At 37.3% G+C, this 19274-nt stretch overlaps 1 protein-coding gene across 4 annotated transcripts in view; it reads left to right on the forward strand.

Annotated features, from left to right (window-relative positions):
- The window catches only part of LOC132565628 (protein sister of odd and bowel-like), a 96920-nt gene that overhangs the window by 46943 nt on the left and 30703 nt on the right, over positions 1-19274 (forward strand). Inside the window, exons 5-6 of one of the 4 annotated variants that reach the window (XR_009554928.1) lie at positions 6507-7306; positions 7512-7590. The exons of the other annotated variants lie outside the window; for them this stretch is intronic. The gene's annotated coding sequence lies outside the window, so the exon portion shown is untranslated. Of the gene's footprint in view, positions 1-6506; positions 7307-7511; positions 7591-19274 lie in introns of those variants that run through there. 4 annotated transcript variants of the gene reach the window in all.

Raw genomic sequence — 19274 nt, forward strand, 5'->3', positions numbered from 1 at the left:
TGGGCTCTAGGAAGATAATTTACTGCTGGCATTATCATTAGTGATGATTATTTCACTTCCTGATTCACAAAGACTGGAATATTTATTGATTTTCAGCATAGCATCTTTATTTACAGGTGGACTTTTAATTAATCACAAAAGTATGAAATATCATTGGATTATATGAGGATAAAGCACAGTAGTGTTATGAACAGCCATTATGACAACATACACTTTTATGTTGAATGTTTAATGATGGAGTGAGGTAAACTTAATTGTGACGCTATTTTTCAGGAGTATGTGTAACATGTATCAATTTGATTTCAATATCAAAAAACAAATTATATCCTGTGTTGCAAGTCTAATACAAGCCAATGTTGTGTCCTTTGCAGCTTTGGGTGTAACGAAGTCAACACAAGAGAGAAACCAGCTCAGCATTAAAGCAGTCCGCCAGGCTGATATAGGAGCACTAAATTATACCTCCATCTTCCCTGCGCCTAAACCATTTTTCTGTCACAAATGTGGCCATAATTTCTCCACCAAGCAAAACCTCCAAACCCATGACATAGCAATCCATACTGGGAACTTCCGATACAAGTGTCAGTTATGTCCGAAAGGCTTCCACCGAGAAAACCTGATGAAGAGGCATCTCATCCGCCACTCCAACAACGAGATATGTTCTACTTGTGGAAAGTTCTTTACCACGTCAGCAGCAATGATTTATCATAAAGCAGAATGCAAATATGACAGTTCTAAGTTTAAAACCACCTCTTGATGTGCTCATTGTCACAGGTGAAAGCACTATGTGATATCATTAGATAACTGAGCACTATCTATATATAATATCCTCTTGGTATGGAGGTGTGCTAGAAATGCATGCCCAAGGTTTGCTAGCGATGCATGCACCAGGTGTGCTGGCTCCATATCATCATATAGACAGGTGTGCTGGCTCCTTATCATTATATAGACAGGTGTGCTAACACTCTGCCCTGAACAGGTGTGCTGGCTCCATGTCATCATATAGAGAGGTGTGCTGGCACTCTGTCCTTAACAGGTGTGTTGACTCCATGTCATATAGACAGGTGTGCTGGCTCCTTGTCATCATATAGACAGGTGTGCTGGCTCCTTATCATTATATAGAGAGGTGTGCTGGCACTCTGTCCTTAACAGGTGTGCTGTCTCCATGTCATGGTGTACTAGTACTAAATATATGTAAATTCCATGATTTAGGAGGAGGATGTTATAACACTTTGTCACCAGATAAACAGACTGTATTGGCAAGTTATAGTGTTGGCTATCCCCCTGATCTATCATTACTTTTGGCAGTGAACACCCAAACATTCAATCCATCTTCTGATTTCAATGGATTTGTATGTCCAGTGTAACATCTTCTGATTTCAATGGATTTGTATGTCCAGTGTAACATCTTTTGATTTCAGTGGATTTGTATGATCTGTGTTGAGGAGAAAATGAGGAGAAATCAGTTAATGAAGTACACTATTATGTCATTTACAGTGGAAAATTATCTGGAGCAACATAGCGTCACGACACACCAGAATGTCTTGGCAAAGCCCTCAGAACCCACAACTACCCACAAGCAAATACGGAGGACTAAAGTGTCTACTGTCTCTGGTGATAAAAGATATATTTGTCCAAAATGTGGAAAAGTGTTTTCCTACAAACAGAATCTTCAGTATCATGATATATCACAACACACAAAGAGTTATCCTTTCATTTGCCAGCTTTGTGATAAAGGTTTCTATCAGAAATATCGTTTCAGACAGCATGTTGCCAAACACGGGCAAGAAAATCTCCGCTGTTCAACATTCGCAAGGAAAAAGACATGTAGAAGGAAAAAAATCACTTGATAATTCTACAGAAAAAAAAGTCTGAAAGGAGTGATCTGTTGAAGAACCCTCTTGTGTTTGCTGTAGGTTACAAAAGCTAGATTGACAACTACTTAAAGAGGAGAAACATTATTTTCAGCTGGATATAAATGCTTGTCTTAAGTCCACTTTATCCTCAGCTGGATATAAATGCTTGTCTTAAGTACACTTTATCCTCAGCTGTCTTAAGTCCACTTTATCTTCAGCTGGATATAAATGCTTGTCTTAAGTACACTTTATCCTCAGCTGTCTTAAGTCCACTTTATCTTCAGCTGGATATAAATGCTTGTCTTAAGTCCACTTTATCCTCAGCTGGATATAAATGCTTGTCTTAAGTACACTTTATCCTCAGCTGTCTTAAGTCCACTTTATCCTCAGCTGGATATAAATGCTTGTCTTTAGTCCACTTTATCCTCAGCTGGATATAAATGCTTGTCTTAAGTACACTTTATCCTCAGCTGGATATAAATGCTTGTCTTAAGTCCACTTTATCCTCAGCTGGATATAAATGCTTGTCTTAAGTACACTTTATCCTCAGCTGTCTTAAGTCCACTTTATCCTCAGCTGGATATAAATGCTTGTCTTTAGTCCACTTTATCCTCAGCTGGATATAAATGCTTGTCTTAAGTACACTTTATCTTCAGCTGGATATAAATGCTTGTCTTAAGTCCACTTTATCCTCAGCTGTCTTAAGTACACTTTATCCTCAGCTGGATATAAATGCTTGTCTTAAGTACACTTTATCCTCAGCTGTCTTAAGTCCACTTTATCCTCAGCTGGATATAAATGCTTGTCTTTAGTCCACTTTATCCTCAGCTGGATATAAATGCTTGTCTTAAGTACACTTTATCCTCAGCTGGATATAAATGCTTGTCTTAAGTCCACTTTATCCTCAGCTGGATATAAATGCTTGTCTTAAGTACACTTTATCTTCAGCTGGATATAAATGCTTGTCTTAAGTCCACTTTATCCTCAAGTCCACTTTATCCTCAGCTGGATATAAATGCTTGTCTTAAGTACACTTTATCTTCAGCTGGATATAAATGCTTGTCTTAAGTCCACTTTATCCTCAGCTGTCTTAAGTCCACTTTATCCTCAGCTGGATATAAATGCTTGTCTTAAGTACACTTTATCTTCAGCTGGATATAAATGCTTGTCTTAAGTACACTATCCTCAGCTGGATATAAATGCTTGTCTTAAGTACACTTTATCCTCAGCTGGATATAAATGCTTGTCTTTAGTACACTTTCCTCAGCTGTCTTAAGTACACTTTATCCTCAATATCAACATTCCATTTGAAGATTTCAACAAGTAGTTTTCTTTTCTTGAGAGTTTGAATTAGAGCCATTTAATATCGGAGTTCTGGAGTTCGTCAGAACTAGTGTTTACTCTATTGTCTATGTGCTGTGTTAGCATAAGGTTGATAATGCAGGAATTGACCTCTATTATGGTAATTTGTAATAACAGAAAATTTGGTTGTTAGTCAAGTCCTGTTAGTTCCAAGTTGACATCATACTGTTTCTATGGAAACCATTTTTTAGTTCATGTAAAGCAGTCTGGATTTTCTGACCCTTAAAACAGTCCTTTATGAAAGGTTAAGGCCTTTATTGTCAGTCACATGTTAGCTATTGAGTCCAATGTTTGCGGGTTCAACAATTTGAAAAGAATTTTCTCTTTTTGTTCCGAGTTTTCAGTGGAACAGTATACTGGTATTTTTTGTGTGTTTAGCCCTGTAAATGACAGAGGTTGATGGGGCAGCCAAATGTAAATAAGTAAACTGTGTTGATTAAGTTGTTCTCAAAAATTAATGTAAAAATGTTGAAGGGTTTGGCCATTTTCTCACATTCTTATTTGATGAGTTTTGAAATGTACATAGTTTCTGGATCAGATTTATTGGAATGTGTAATGAATGAGTATATAGTATGTTGTGTGCTATGTCATTCAGGTTTACAGATAGATACATTACTATGCCTTTTGTTCAGTCTAGAAAGTAGACATTATTTTTCTGTTCACATATCTAGATAATATTTTTGATCTTTTTGTCTAGAAAGTAGACAGTCTCTCTGATGGACATTAGTATTGTATATTTTTTGTTCAGATCTTTATGTTATAAATATTTTGTATCAAACAATTAGCCTAAGTAAATGCATTTATCTTTGAATTTATAATAAATATCAATTTGTTCATGAGATATGCATCCGTTGTTGGGTTTTTTTATCAAATTTATCAGCTGGTATGTGAGTAGAAATCAGACTGGTTTGATAAGCTGTTGACAAGCCAAATGACAACATCAGGAAGCTAATATGATCACAACTGTACATCTAGATCCATATTAAATTAATGGAACTGTTCAGCATATTTGACTTACAACAAGAGACTAAAACTTGTTAATCTTTTATGGTAGGATAATGACATAGTAAGGACAACAAAATTCTGCCTTGCATTTTCTCGGCAAGAAAGAAAATTTTATTAGGGAAATAAATTGTTTAATCAGTGTGGACCAGTAAATAATTGCAGACATTCTAAGATAAAAGGCGTAGAAAGAAGTCCAAAAAGATAAAACTTGGTATAACTCACACGCAGTATTTCCAAATTATAGAATGTGCAAAATATGGGCAAGTCTTGTATCTCCTTATAGTGATTACAGTGATAGTCAAGTAGCTCTTTACAAATTGGTCTCTAACACTCTAACGCATTGTTATGTCATTTGCAGCTATGAAAGATGAAGGACACACGATGACCAACCAATACACTTATTTGCCACTGGAAATGGAAGATCCTGCCAACCTCATATTGCACAATAGGAAAAAACCATTTGACTGCATAAAATGTGGAAAAACTTTCTCCACAAAACAGAGCATGCAGCTGCATGATATTTCACAGCATACAGGCTTGTACAAGTTCAAATGTCATCACTGTCAGAAAGGCTTCACAAAACGCTACCTGTTAGAGCAGCATCTGCGCAGACATGCAAACATTCGCACAGAGACATGTCCAGTCTGTTCTAAAGGCTTTTTCTCCAAATACACACTAAGGGCTCATCTGAAAAAATGCAACTCAAACTTAGCCGCATGAATGTAGATCATCAAGGATTTTCTCAGACTTCTGCCAAAATTTTCATTTAAAAGAAATGAAAGTTATAGGAATACACATTTGCCAGTCTGGATTTTCGTGAGATTGTCTCATTTAAACAAACTTCCAATTACCTGTTTAAATATTCAATAAGTGACAGTTTTAAGACATGTAAGTATTCACTCTAATTGAAGAGATATTTTCTTGAAGTAGCCCACATACAAGTCTCTAATATAGTATCAGATCTTACATTTGATTTATGGTTTTATTGAACTTTGTCATTTACAAGTTTGTACTCAAATAGTAAAACATTCCTTACCTGCTGGGAAAGACTTATTGTTGATATTAATATGGTACAGTGTATATATACTGGTGTGTGTGTAGGCTGAAAAGTGACTGCAACATTGTAGTGTAGATGAATTTTATTGTGTAAGGTGTAAAGTTCTAGGACTGGTCTTGTAGTGATTAAGTACCGAGAAGTGGTCTGATCATCGATGTTTATAGACAGGTTCTATAGTGATTGAGGCATGTCCTATAAGGTGGTCTGATCATCGATGTTTATAGATAGGTTCTATAGTGATTGAGGCATGTTCTATAAGGTGGTCTGATCATCGATGTTTATAGACAGGTTCTATAGTGATTGAGGCATGTCCTATAAGGTGTATGGGCTCAAGGTCTCGTAGTGTTTTAAAGTCTTAGTGTTTTATGGTGTGCTAAGCAGGTTCTAGGGTTGAATATTTTTACAGCTTCTATGAATTGGCCTTCTGATAAATCTCTATTTATTTCCACAGATGTATTCAAGGAGATATGTTTTTTGTACAAGTACCTTATTTCCTTAAACTACATCTGAAATTAATTATGTCCTTAAAATACCATAGTGTGGACGTATTTCTCAAATACAATTAATATGAAATATGTTCCCCAATTACTATTAAACCAGGGATGTGTTATTGCACAGTATGATTTATGTGAATGTGTGCTTCAAATATAAAGGGGAGATAATTATTGGGAATAGGTTTCTCAAATAATATTAGTGATTTTTTTTTTGTTTTACTGAAATATTATCTAGGGTGATGAAAAAAAAACATGAGAGCAATGTTTTCTTCAAATACCATTTAGTTGGATATGTTGCTATGAAATAACAATTTGAGGGATGTGTTTCTGAGACAAATCATTTCTTTTTTCATATCAACAGGGAAGTATTTTTCCAAATATCAAGGGGAATGGTTTTTCTCGAACACCATGAAGGGTTGCATGTTCTTCAAAGTCTGTGTAATGAAGGGGATGTGTTCTTCAATTACCATTATAAGAGATGTGTTATTGTGAATTGTGACAAACACCATTTACGGAGATGTGTTTCTGAGACAAAAGGGATATATTCCTAAAATATTATTGAAGGATATATTCCTGAAATATTATTGGTGATAAATTCACAGTATGTACTATTTAGGGAGATGCTCTTAATCACCTGCCTTAATTTGATTATCCTGATCCTCAGGAACATGTTGGCTTAAAGATCCTACATGTCAGAGATGCCTTTCTAAAGCAATTGTAACATGTTATTTTCAGTGCCAAGGACTCATTTTCCAAAAGCTGCAGTCAGCCACCAGCAAACGACAATGGTAATGGATGAGGGAAATGTTTCTATGATGATGACGCCAAGCAGGCAGGGGACGTTTGACCCCTCCTCCCAAACTTTGGATTGGGCAGCCATGATGGAAGAACAAATTCAAAACCCAAACTGGAACCAGAATTCTTCAGGAATGTCATTTCAGAGTTCCCAGACATTATCAAAAGGAGAAAAGTCCTATGTCTGTACAGAATGTCTGAAGTCTTTCACTACAAAACAGAGTCTGAAGAGACATGAAATAGCTTACCATACATTTGAGTACGAATTTGTGTGTAGTTACTGCAAGAAAGGGTTTATCAAAAACTCTGTTCTACAAAAACACATGGCAACACACACCATAGTGGACAAACAGTGTCCAAAATGTGGGAAGAATTTATCGTCAGAATACGAGTATAAATGTCACACAGAGGCATGCAAGGCAACTGGGGGAGAAGATAAACCGAACAGCCTACCTCTGTTCTTCCCCAAATAAAAGCTAATGAAATCCTCCTTAGTTGTGGATATGATGAGCCAGTGAGTCTATTGATGTGGTTTTGTGTTTTGACTGAAAACTCTCGCATGTGTTGTATTGTAAATACTTTGGATTTGACTCCAGGACCACGATGTGTATTATTAATCTGTATTAGATATGATTTATAAAACAGGACGATAAGGAGTTATAGTTGGTGCAACTATTAAATATTGATATCTGACCAACCGGAAAAATCACTGCAGCGATATTGACACCAGAGAAAACCAGGTATCCAATTTATTCGAGGTCATCAGGGATTATCATTTCAAAACAAAAACCGAATGTACCAGAAAAAAGTATATAAAAAAGTATTAGAACATTTTGTAGTTTTTGATTTCATCCTACCTACTGCATTTGTTGACATAAAGGGGGAAGATCTCTCAAGTTTGCCTTGACCAAGGGAAGATAACTCAGTTTTCTTTGTCCCTTTCAGAATGGTATCCCCCCAGTACGATGATAGATTTGAATACCACAAGGAATGTTGTTCCTTCGCCGCAGCGCCTCCATTTGGGACCGGTTGTTAAGGAACCGTGTGTTGTCATGGTGAGGGGCATAGCCCACCATTGTGTCCAATCGGAGGGTTACACAACTACAATGTGTGTACACTGTAAACACACTGGGATGCGTACCAAGGCAGGGCATCGGGTTACAACACGTTTCAGGTGTTCTGTGTGTACAATTCCACTGTGTAAGGAGCGTGGCTGTTTTGTTCAGTTCCACTCTAGGATGTTGTCAGGAACTACAGGGGATGGCAGCTAGTGGCTGGTGACCATTAGTAAAGGAAATTGTTTACTGGAATCAAGAGCAGATCACCAAGGGATGGTTTGAATTTGACACAAGGTTGAAAAGGCAATAATATATAAAGGAGGATGAAGATGATGATCTGTTATAGATGTAAACAATACTGTTTATCTGACTTGTTGTTACAGAGAAAATACAGACAATCTTCAGCCAGAAGAATCAACTTACTTCAACTTAAATATAATCAAAAATGAAAGTTTGACTGGTAATACATTGAGAATAACTGTTTCATGTTACTTTGTTCAGGAAAATGTATACAAATTCTGGAGATAACCTTCAGTAAGTCACAACAAGGAAATATCAAACTGACTAAGCTTGGACACTTATGTCATTAAAGTTTCATAATGAAGTTTGGCTAAAGACTGAGATGTGTGAATTAAAATTAGTATTGGGCGGTGGAACAGCAGATACAAGGGATCACTGCCTGACTTTGATGGCTCTGGTAGAATACAGTGCAAGGATAGCTGGCTTGCCGAGGAAAAAAAACATGGAGGGCACTGACTTAAATCTTTAGAAAGACTTGAATTCATCAAGTTGGAGACCTTGATTATAGCTGATACACTCGGAGGTGATACTGGAGTAGAAATTCTCTTCTGAAATTCAGTGAGATATTTTTTTTAGTATAAGTGTATTTATTGAATCATCTTGTTTTGATATCAGGTGTTTGACAATTTTTGAGGCTTAAGAAGATTGTTTCAGTTGATAAATGTGAAAAGGTTGGGTCTAATGAGGCGAAGATTGTTTCAGTTGATAAATGTGAAAAGGTTGGGTCTAATGAGGCATCATAGTTATGAAAACTTTGCTACTTTTAGAGTCATACCACCATAGATGTCAGTGACATTGTGCAATGTTTTAGTTTTCACATAAATTGCATTACTAAAACTACTAAGCATCTCCAATAGTAAAATATATCTGTTGTGTCTTTACATACTGTGTTCTCTCCTTTCAGACCCCAGAGGGTTCACACAGGTGGAAGACCCCAGATATATTCTAGATTGGCATGCTGTTGACAGTTATCTCCCCTTCCAGCACCAGGGGGCAATACAACCCAAACCTGATACACGTTTGATATCTGATGCATATGCAGATGCTCATACAAAGATAGATGTTAATGGCGTGACACATGAGTGTGTCCAGTCGGAAAGTCTCACCACCACTAAATGTCTATACTGTAAGCTACAGAAAGTGACTACTAGGGCTGGACATCGTGTGACCACCATGTTCAGATGTTCAGTGTGTAAGGTGCCTCTGTGTAAAAGACGTGGCTGTTTTCTGCTGTTTCATCATCACAACCAGCAAGTCATGTCGGCTAGGCAACAAAGTTCCGACTACAATCTCAATTTAGGCTGAACAGTTTTTTGTTGCAGAATAACTGCTTACAAGCCTAATTTTTGAAAGACTGCTCTCTTGACAATCAAAATCAAAGTTGTACTAATCAAATTCTGCTGAAGAAGTGAAAATCCCATCTTCAGGCAATTGTGTCTTGTAGCCCAGCTCAATCAAAGCTCTGACAAATACTGGCCAGTTTCACAATTAAAATGAATATATGGTCTTAGCTGAATTGGTTTAGAGTGGCTTGGACACCTAGCTGTCTCGGAGTTATTGTCTGATTCTAGTTTGGGCCAAAGAATATTAGTATATCTTACAACTGCTCTCTACGGGTACCAGACATTAATGTTTTTAATATGATTTTTATTATTTGGTCAATGTAGCAGACAAGTGAGGAAAATGTTTTAAATGTTCAGGGTATTTGGGTAAGCATCAATTAGTTCTGATAGATTATAGTGTAGTTAGAATGGATTGAACCTTCTCTGTGTCAGTACACACTTAATCAAGGTCAAGTAGAAAGTTATATATACACAGGCATTTAGAACATAGTACATTAGGGATATCAAGAAGCAACAAATGATTAGGATTTTGATAACTCGTAATTGTTTTTATGTAATATTTAAAACAGAAATCAAAAGTTCTAAATTACCTCACATTAACCTAGAAATTACCTAAATTTGGATTAATACGAGATCTTTTATATTCATGATATATACACTTTTTATTGACAGTGCAATTTAAAACTGAGATATTTGGTTTCCTTGTTTTTAACTGGGAATGAACACATTCTTGTTTTTGATGGGAGAATCATTCCTAAAATCCAAGATCCACTGAATGTAAGCAACTCCTTTGTATTATGGTCATGTGATTTTCTGCGTGTAATATAAGGATGCATTGATGCCCTGTCAATAACCTTTGACCTCTTGTTCTTACAGGTGACTTCCACCAGCACCTGCCTCCACACCACATCCCCGGTTATAAAAAACCCCCTCCTATTACAGAGGTGGTGTTCAATGGTCAGATCCACCGTAGCGTCAGGGCAGAAAACAAGAAACAGCGCATCTGTAAATTCTGTAAACTGCTAAAGGTGCGGACGCGATCTGGCTGGCAGATTAACACCCGCCATAGCTGTAATATCTGTCAGGTCCCACTGTGTCTCGACCGAGGATGTTTTGTGGGATTCCACAAGGCTCTCGTATCTGAATTATCAATGTCCTTATTTGGACAAAACCCAGGACAGAATCTTGGACCGGACCCTGGTCAAGCCTCTGGAAGTTTTTCCCACTAAATTGAAGCTCCTTTTTCTCCATATTAGGTAACAATTTAGATCACGAGACATAGTGAGATTTATGAAGTTAATTTAACTTCAATCTCGCATGTTGTGGATTTCTCTCTAGATATCTGTATATTTATTCTGGAACTGCAATGATGGTTTTACCCAGAAGTTCCAGGTGATATGTAGATATAATTATATACCTCTTTATCCAGGGATGGTATTCGTAGTTTTAACCTGTACAGTTAGTATATACCCTGATCTTGTTTTGGGCAGTTATACCCAGTAAGTACAGCCTGTGTGTCATTAATGAGGTACACTGTGTATACACTGAGTCAGCTGTGGGTGGTTTTACCCTATAGGTACTGTAGTCTGTTTACTCTGAGTCAGCTATGGGTGGTTTAACTCTGTAGGTACAGTAGTCTGTTTACTCTGAGTCAGCTATGGGTGGTTTTACCCAGTAGGTAGAGTCAGCTATGGGTGGTTTTACCCAGTAGGTACAGTCAGCTATGGGTGATTTTACCCATAAGGTACAGTAGTCTGTGTACTCTTGAGTCAGCTATGGGTGGTTTTACCCAGTAGGTACTGTAGTCTGTTTACTCTGAGTCAGTTATGGGTGGTTTTACTCCGTAGGTACAGAAGTCTGTTAACTCTGAGTCAGCTATGGGTGGTTTTACCCAGTAGGTACAGTAGTCTGTTTACTCTTGAGTCAGCTATGGGTGTTTTTACTCTGTAGGTACAGTAGTCTGTTTACTCTGAGTCAGCTATGTGTGGTTTTACTCTGTAGGTACTGTAGTCTGTTTACACTGAGTCAGCTATGGGTGGTTTTACCCAATAGGTACAGTAGTCTGTTTACTCTTGAGTCAGCTATGGGTGGTTTTACTCTGTAGGTACAGTTATTTGTTTACTCTGAGTCAGCTATGGGTGGTTTTACCCTGTAGGTACAGTAATCTGTTTACTCTGAGTCAGCTATGGGTGGTTTTACCCAGTAGGTACAGTCAGCTATGGGTGGTTTTACCCTGTAGGTACAGTAGTCTGTTTACTCTTGAGTCAGCTATGGGTGGTTTTACCCATTAGGTACAGTAGTCTGTTTACTCTGAGTCAGCTATGGGTGTTTTTACTCTGTAGGTACAGTGGTCTGTTTACTCTGAGTCAGCTATGGGTGGTTTTACTTGTGGTACTATGGTCTGTGTACACTGAGCCTTAATATCATTGAAAGCTGTGACAGAAAATTACAAAAATGTGAACATGTACATAACTGTAATTACTAGTGTTTTATATTTCATCACTGTGATGACCACCACATCTTTCTACATCTTCACTTAATGTTGTCACAAGTAATAGTTAATGTAAGGTTTCCATGTTCATTATAAGTGAGAGAGAGTGTGTGTTTGTATATATACAAGGAGAATGTGTCCTATAGTTAAATTCCACGTTCATATTTGTTAAGTCAGATTTTACCGTTCATTAATTCTGATTTACATCACTTTAGCATTGATACTCATTATAAATCTGTTACATGGTTTCAGACTGGAAATAGATACGAAGGAAGGGAATGAAATCTCCTTGTAAGCTAAACATTGTACAGGACAAGAGATTTCAGTAACCTGTCAGAAGTAAATAAATGATTGTGATTTTGAACTTTAGTTCCTTCCAATGTTTCAGCAGCCTGATAGCTGATTTGGTTGTACATTTACTTTTTTGTACTTTTATTGTATGTAAAAGCTGTTTTCATGAACATTTCGTTAGAAAGAAAAATATGTCAAAATGGTTTGAGTATACCATTATATTTGCACTAACACAAGTAATTCCTGCTAATGCAAGTATTGTTGGTCAGATTCCCTTTGTTTGATCAGTTGATATTGTAAAATTTTCAGTTTATCCAGAGATATTTATCAACATTATTGTAAATAAAATATACGAGTTTCCTGGTAAGTTTATCCAGGGATGTATCAAGGAAATGGCTGATTTTATAGATAATGTTTGTTAGTTAAAATTTCCTGGTGAATTTATGATTGATATGACTGCCAGTTGTAAATAAAGTTTAATAGTTCTATGACCTGGTTGATATTGTTTTTAAATCCATTCATGACTTATTTCATCTGTACTGGAGTGACATTACTTTACAAAGACTCACCATTATCACCTGTCTGACAGGTAAAATTAAAAGCTACCTGCAATAATAGCCTAGGAAATTGTTTGGGTTTTACATCAATTTTTATGTTCAGTAATGACGGAGGCTATCAAATCATATAAATAATCCTCTACTTTGTTGTGTGAAGTCTTAACAAGTTTTCCAAAACCAAATGTTTTGTAAATTTAAAACTAATTTCATGGTGTTCTTTTTTGTTTGTTTGTTTTGTTTTTTTTTTTTTGAAGAATACAGTTTCGTTGGCATTTTCGTCAATTTTTAACGGCTTACATAGGTATCTATTAGTTGACTTATATTGCCAACAAAATCAACTGACCTTGATGAAAATTGATGCTTACACATCTCGGATAGTAGAAGGAAGAGTTAGAGGCTGCCCAGTCTGTATCTAAACAAGCTATTGTTAAGAACAAAACTTGTACTAGTGTAACAGTCTCTCATAAACCACGAGTATCTAAACAAGCTATTGTTGAGAACAAAACTTGTACTAGTGTAACAGTCTCTCATAAACCACGAGTATCTAAACAAGCTATTGTTGAGAACAAAACTTGTACTAGTGTAACAGTCTCTCATAAACCACGAGTATCTAAACAAGCTATTGTTGAGAACAAAACTTGTACTAGTGTAACAGTCTCTCATAAACCACGAGTATCTAAACAAGCTATTGTTGAGAACAAAACTTGTACTAGTGTAACAGTCTCTCATAAACCACGAGTATCTAAACAAGCTATTGTTGAGAACAAAACTTGTACTAGTGTAACAGTCTCTCATAAACCACGAGTATCTAAACAAGCTATTGTTAAGAACAAAACTTGTACTAGTGTAACAGTCTCTCATAAACCACGAGTATCTAAACAAGCTATTGTTAAGAACAAAACTTGTACTAGTGTAACAGTCTCTCATAAACCACGAGTATCTAAACAAGCTATTGTTGAGAACAAAACTTGTACTAGTGTAACAGTCTCTCATAAACCACGAGTATCTAAACAAGCTATTGTTAAGAACAAAACTTGTACTAGTGTAACAGTCTCTCATAAACCACGAGTATCTAAACAAGCTATTGTTAAGAACAAAACTTGTACTAGTGTAACAGTCTCTCATAAACCACGAGTATCTAAACAAGCTATTGTTAAGAACAAAACTTGTACTAGTGTAACAGTCTCTCATAAACCACGAGTATCTAAACAAGCTATTGTTAAGAACAAAACTTGTACTAGTGTAACAGTCTCTCATAAACCACGAGTATCTAAACAAGCTATTGTTAAGAACAAAACTTGTACTAGTGTAACAGTCTCTCATAAACCACGAGTATCTAAACAAGCTATTGTTGAGAACAAAACTTGTACTAGTGTAACAGTCTCTCATAAACCACGAGTATCTAAACAAGCTATTGTTGAGAACAAAACTTGTACTAGTGTAACAGTCTCTCATAAACCACGAGTATCTAAACAAGCTATTGTTAAGAACAAAACTTGTACTAGTGTAACAGTCTCTCATAAACCACGAGAAGACCTTGAGGGTTCAGTGTGGACAATTCACTCCAGATACTGCCAGGATTTACACACTGGTTTTTAGTCATACCATTGCCAGGGACAGGACAAGACTTTATTCATATCACCAAATGCAGCCTAAATATACTCCTTTACAATAAAGGGTGCAACCACGAAGAGTACTAGGTGTGGAGTGACTAGAATTTAGAGTCGGGTGAAAATTAAGAAATCATAGTGAGGCAAAAAGCAAGAACTTCATGTTAGTCTTGTCCAATCTACTTCGCTATAGTCAATCAAATGTCAGTCTCGTCCAATCTACTTCGCTATAGTCAGTCACATGTTAGTCTCCTCCAATCTACTTCGCTATAGTCAATCACATGTCAGTCTCGTCCAATCTACTTCGCTATAGTCAGTCACATGTTAGTCTCCTCCAATCTACTTCGCTATAGTCAATCATTTTCCTCCAGCTGAAGACAAACATACTTAAAGTTGGAGAGATTTTCCTCCAGCTGAAGACAAACATGTGTAAAGTTGGAGAGATTTTCCTCCAGCTGAAGACAAACGTGTAAAGTTGGAGAGATTTTCCTCCAGCTGAACACAAACATGTGTAAAGTTGGAGAGATTTTCCTCCAGCTGAAGACAAACATACTTAAAGTTGGAGAGATTTTCCTCCAGCTGAAGACAAACATGTGTAAAGTTGGAGAGATTTTCCTCCAAATGAACACAAACATATGTTAAGTAATGGAGATTTTCCTACAGCTGAAGACAAACGTGTGTTAAGTTATGGACCTTTTACGCCAGCTGAAGACAAACATACTTAAAGTTGGAGAGATTTTCCTCCAGCACATTTTAATCATGTAACATGTATCACTGATATGTTAAAAGAATAATTTTTCTTGCATCTGTAAGATTTGAACTGAAGTGTATTCAAATGAAGTTTCTATTGTTGAATAAAAAGATGCTTGAACATTTGGAATTCCAAATCTTGATATACTACACAAATATTCGGAAACATTTTTTTCTCCAACTGAAAAAATATAAATGACACGTTTTTTTGCCCATGTACCAACATCTTGTAGGCTTACGATGCTCCACTGAACTTGAGTTCAATGTTATAGATCGTAAAATTGATTTTCGCCATTTGTTTGAAATCAGATGTAAGAAGTTGGTTACATGTTGATCAATGATGTGAATTTGATAGGACTATGAAGTGAGGACATCAAAAGATACAGAAGGTTACATGTTATATGTATATATATTGATACTGAAGAGAAATCAATACTGGTACAATAATAGATTCCCATTATCTCCTTTCAGAAAATTGTCCTAGTCTGCCATGGGCTCCTGGTCCATTTCATTCACTAATATGTCCAATTATACAGCATCCTAAACTCTATACATGATAGTTTAAATAACATGTATCTAGTGCTCATCTTTTCTTTTCATCCCTTTCAGATGTTGGCGATATGTATTTAAAGGATTCCACACGGGAATTTAATGACCCGTATTTTAGCCTTGCCAGTTTTCCGGGCATGAGTACCCAGGATAGTTACTCAGCTATAAGCCAGGCCTCCCATACCACACGGCAGTCAGGTTCTGAGCTAACATTTGTACATGATTCTTTAGTTCACAGATGTGTGTCATCTGTAGGTGGTAAGAAATACAAGTGTGTCTACTGTAAAATTCAGCGTGTCCGCACCAAATCTGGGTGGTACGTCGACACACGTCTCAAGTGCTCTGTCTGTAACGTGGCCCTGTGTCGGGAACGAGGATGCTTCCAGCGTTTCCATGAGGAATTCTGTGCCTCGAAATCAAATGTTCCTATTTCATCTCAGGAAAAACTGATGTAGGAATGAAGATTCAACAGGGAGCTGGCTTGTTGAAAAAAATATCTGTAGAAAACTATTTCACTAACACTTGAAGTATATCATTGAATTGTGAACATTATGTGAGGCTAATCTCATCAGTACAATGAAGTTTTATACACTAAACTGCTTGGTGGCAGGTCTGTTGTAATCCTTGTATTGGAAAATTAGTGGGTCTATATAGAATCTGTATTTTATACTACAGAACATAGACATCTGACATTCCTGTTGATTTTGTGTAGTATCATATACTTAGTATTCACCCAAAATATTGATAACACTTTAATTAGTATGATGTGTAACCGGAAATAAAAGATGTATTAATTAATCTTGTTGCTTAGACAACATGCGTAATCTATCATCTAAATTATACTCATTTCTCAAAGTAATAATTGACGAGGGCTTACAAACACTCCATTCTGATGATGTGGTCAATGGAACCATTGTACCTTTAACCTCGGCCTGTGACAACAATATCTAATCGGGTACAGTGCCTGTTAATATAAATATTTACTGAGGGAGGAAATATGACCTCTGACCCTGTAACCTTACCAGATATGTACTGATGCACTAAATATTAGCAGATTAAGAAATTGATATCACCTTTGACTGCACTCGGAATATAAAGTGAATCTGTTGGTTCATCAGATGTCCAGAACACAAACTTTCCATTTCTCATGTGTGACCTTTGACACTTGAACCTTTAGTACTGACCTACAAAATCTGATCTGCTAATTCTACATACAACAGAAAAAAGTATGAATGAACTGCAGACACATTGGTTATATACCAGTACCAAGCCTAACGTACCTAGCCTAATTGTTGGGAAATTTCATCCAAAACAGCTTGCCCAGACTCCAAGGATATCTGTATCAATAGTTGTATTGGAAAGAATCAGTATCACACAAATTTAGTAGAAAGTCTTTCTATCACTCCACAAGATATGATGTCTGTTATCACTTGGTTTCTATCTATAAGTATTCATGTGGTTACATAATGTATGCAGATTTGTAGCCTCTATGTCATTCCAATGTATAAATGTAAAGTGCCCTGACTCCATTTCAATTGCAGTTGAAAGATAATTTTGTTACTAGTGTACATCTGACCACTTCTCCACTTGTAAAACAGTATCTACATCAGAAACCATTCCAGAGATCAGCCACTCAGTAACTGAGGAAATGTTGGGTGAATGGAGTGTTTTCCTGTTAAAGTTGTTGGTCAGTGATCTGGTATGGTGTTATCTGTAAGGTGTTCACAAGTTTTACAGTTTATACATGTATCATATGGAGTTCAGACAAACAGTGCCTAGTGGTTCTGACCTTCTCTTTTGATCCATTTCAGATTTCAGAGGTCCTTATTTAGAAGGCCACTCTCAGGACCCCAACATGACCAGTCAGTTTGGTGGGTCCGAGGGACGGCATTATGGTCGTGACTTTGTCATCGATGGTGTTGTCCACACCAGTGTGCCTACTGTTGAAGGGAAGAAGTTCAAATGTGTGTACTGCAAGATGTACAGTGTACGCACCAAGTCTGGCTGGCACGTAGATACTCGCCTCAAATGTTCTGTGTGTGATGTCCCCTTGTGTCGGGGTCGGGGCTGTTTCTTCCAGTACCATCAACAATACTTCCAGCGTCTACAGACTTCTAATACAGGGGCCCAGTCTGGTGGTATCATGTGACCAATGACTGTCAGATGATTGGGCTGAAGATCCATGGTGTAGACAGATGGATCTGGCAGTCTGTTGTTCTAATGTTCTAATAAGATGCTGGACACTAATACACAATACATGATTGATAAAGTGAACCTAACCGAAGGACCTCAATAATAATAACAATTTAGATCTCAGGAGACAATCACAATTATCACCATCACTGCTGACAAGGAAACACTGCTGAAGTGTTGATTAATTATGTCAGCAGCTGGAGACATATTGGTGGAAGGTGTTTACTGATCTCTGGTGATATATTCTTTGTGTTTCAAGGTTATGTCAAGGTTGTGACTATTTTCTTTTACTCCCTTTCAGGTATTGGAAGTCAGAATATAGAAGGTCGTTCTACGAAAGCATTCTTACCGATGGCAAGCGGTCCGTTCTTTAGCTCAGATGGACGTCAGTATGCTCGTGATCTTGTCATCAATAATGTTGTCCATGAAAGTATGACTACACCAGAGTCCAAACGATACAAGTGTGTTTACTGCAAAACACACAATATTCGCACTAGGACAGGTTTACATGTGGACACGCGCCTCCAGTGTTCGGTGTGTCATGTGCCATTGTGTCGAGGGAGAGGCTGTTTTTTCCTTTACCACCAGGAACATTACTCGGCCATCTCTGGGGTGAAATCGGGTGGTGCAATGTGGTGAAATACATGTCAAGTGTGGTCTGAAGCATGATGGGTAAATCCTATCTCCAGTGCAGTCTGTGGCATGATGGGTAAATCCTATCTAAAGTGCAGTCTGTGGCATGATGGGTAAACCCTATCTAAAGTGCAGTCTGTGGCATTATGGGTAAACCCTATCTAAAGTGCAGTCTGTGGCATGATGGGTAAACCCTATCTAATGTGCAGTCTGTGGCATGATGGGTAAACCCTATCTAATGTGCAGTCTGTGGCATGATGGGTAAACCCTATCTAAAGTGCAGTCTGTGGCATGATGGGTAAACCCTATCTAAAGTGCAGTCTGTGGCATGATGGGTAAACCCTATCTAAAGTGCAGTCTGTGGCATGATGGATAAACCCTATCTAATGTGCAGTCTGTGGCATGATGGGTAAACCCTATCTAATGTGCAGTCTGTGGCATGATGGGCATTTCCCATTACCCAATGTGGTCAGAGGCATGATGGGTAAATTTTAACTGAGGAGTGGTCTGAAGTCTGATGGGTATTTCTGAACATTTTGTGGTCTAAGGCATGAAGCATAAGTGGTGCTGTAAAAGGCATGATGGGTAAATCCTTTGTGAATCCTATGGGGATGATATAGTGACTCTTTTTTTTTTTCAATACCAGTGTTCCTCACTGTTGTGTATAGAATACTAGAGCAAGGCAAGCGTTTTCTGGTTAATAAAGTATTACTCATGTTGGATTGTACACTACGTGGTTATGCTGCCTCAATTTGATCCAAGTTAGTAAGAGGGTGTTCTCTGACCTTTGGCTGAAAACAAACCAAAGATATTAAAGTGTAATAGTCAATATCTTTAACTAATTACTTGTTCCCTTTGTCCTTTGCAGGCCTTCGGGAACAGGCTGATTTGGGTTCCTATTTAGGCGACACATCCTTTCCATCCCATCTGATG

The sequence above is a fragment of the Ylistrum balloti genome, unplaced genomic scaffold (genome assembly GCF_031769215.1).
Source record: "Ylistrum balloti isolate Yb309-2 unplaced genomic scaffold, AGI_CSIRO_Ybal_v1 Utg369730, whole genome shotgun sequence".
Lineage (NCBI taxonomy): Eukaryota > Metazoa > Mollusca > Bivalvia > Pectinida > Pectinidae > Ylistrum > Ylistrum balloti.